Raw genomic sequence first — 2,253 nt, 5'->3', positions numbered from 1 at the left:
ATATTACGCTATTGACTGTTTGACCAAGTAGCGACCACAGTTGGTCGCCATTTTTGACCGTTTGACCAAAAGGCGACCAACTTTGGTCTCTTTTGAGTATATAATATATATATATATATAAAACAGGAAAAAAATTAGGGTTATTTTATTTACTTATTTTCAAATATAGCGACCAAAGGTGGTCGCTTTTTGGTCAAACGGTCAAGAAAGGCGACCTACGTTGGTCGCTATTTTGGTCAAACCAGTCAATACTTATATAGCTACCAAAATAGCGACCGACATTGGTCGCTTTTTTTAATTGCAGAACTCAAAATCGGGTTTCCCCTCCCAAAATCTTATTTTCTCTCACACAAATTTCCCAACTTCTCTCTCAACTATTTCTCCTCCCCTTCTCTATTTCCCTTACACAAATCAATCCCCCCACCCGTTGCCACCACTGTCACCACCGCCGCCACCACTGTTACACCGCCACCACCACTGTCCGCCACCACCACTGTCCGCCACCACCACTGTCAACGCCGCCACCACTGTTTCGCTGCCCCCACTGATTTTAGCCTCCTTTTAATCTACCAAGGTTAGTAATCTACCTATTAGCTTTTTAATTTTTAAATTTTGCTATATAATTTTCTGTAATTTGTTAGAGTTTTTGCCTATTTAGTATTAGGGTTGTTTGTTTGAACTAAATTAGGTAATATGAACTTTTTACTATTAGCTAATATGAACTACATTAGGGAGGAGTTTATTAATGTATTAACTAATTTAATTTGTTCTTGCTTTATTTAAATAGATGGAACATCGTTCTTGGATGTACAATAGGAATTATCCTAATCGGCGGGGATTGCGGGAGGATTTTGTAGAAGGGGTTGAGGACTTTATTAGACATGCAATGTCACTTCCGCCATACATAAAAGAAGGAGTAATTAGGTGCCCTTGTGTTAAGTGCGACTGTATGAAGTTTGGAAAATCGGAGGAAGTTAAGGTTCATCTTTATATGAAGGGGTTTATAGCGAATTACTTTGTGTGGACTTATCATGGAGAGATGGATGGTAGCGATGGGATATTTCATAACATGGTTCTTGGTGAAAGTAGTAGGTCGAGGGAGAATAGAAATAGTGATTCCAGAATTCATGATATGGTTGCGAATGCTTTTGGAATGCACTTTGGGGGTGAGCCCAACGAAAATGTTGAACAAACTCCTAATGATGAAGCAAAACGTTTTTATGAACAGTTAGAGGAAGCTAGTCGTCCACTACGTGAAGGTCGTCCGCACTCTGAGTTGTCTGTTGCAGTTAGATTACTAAGTATGAAATCTGATTGGAATATTTCTCAAGGAGCCATGGACTCTATCATTGACCTTATGCGTGAACTAGTTGGCGAGGAAATCGAATTACCTGGTGATTTCTATAAGGCAAAGAGATTAGTTTCTAAGTTAGGACTTTCGTCAATGAGAATTGATTGTTATGAAGATGGTTGCACGTTATATTTTAAAGATGATGCAAATTTAAGCGATGCATTATTTACCTCTGAAACGAGGCTTTCCAGCGGGAAGATGGTCGCTATCAAGGCGATGCATTATTTACCTCTTATACCTAGGCTAAAGAGGTTATATGCGTCGATGAGTTCTGCTCCTCATATGAGATGGCACTTGAAAATAGAAGACCACCTGGTGTTATGTGCCATCCTTCAGATGGAGAAGCTTGGAAGCACTTTGATAGGACATATCCAGATTTTGCTAGTGAACCAAGGAACATTCGGTTAGGTCTGTGTGCGGATGGCTTCACGCCTTTTTCTGTATCTGCGATACCATATTCATGTTGGCATGTCTTTCTTACACCTTATAATCTACCACCCGAGTTGTGCATGACTAGTCCATATATATTCTTAAATTGTATTATCCCCGGTCCACGTAATCCGAAAAGTTTGATAGATGTATATTTGCAACCTTTGATTGATGAGCTAAAACAATTGTGGTACGATGGTGTTGAAACATATGACATATCAACCAAGCAGAATTTTAATTTGCGTGCTAATTTAATGTGGACAATTAATGATTTTCCTGCGTATGGAATGTTGTCTGGGTGGATGACTACTGGGAAGCTAGCTTGTCCTTACTGCATGGAAAATAGTAAAGCGTTCACTTTGAAACATGGCCGAAAGTAATCATGGTTTGATTGTCATCATCAATTCTTGCCTGAAGGTCATGAGTTTAGAAGAATGAAAAATGCTTTCAAAAAGAATAAACTGGAATATGAT

This window comes from Nicotiana attenuata, unplaced genomic scaffold (assembly GCF_001879085.1).
Source record: "Nicotiana attenuata strain UT unplaced genomic scaffold, NIATTr2, whole genome shotgun sequence".
NCBI lineage: Eukaryota > Viridiplantae > Streptophyta > Magnoliopsida > Solanales > Solanaceae > Nicotiana > Nicotiana attenuata.
Note: the sequence above shows the minus strand (reverse complement) of the source record.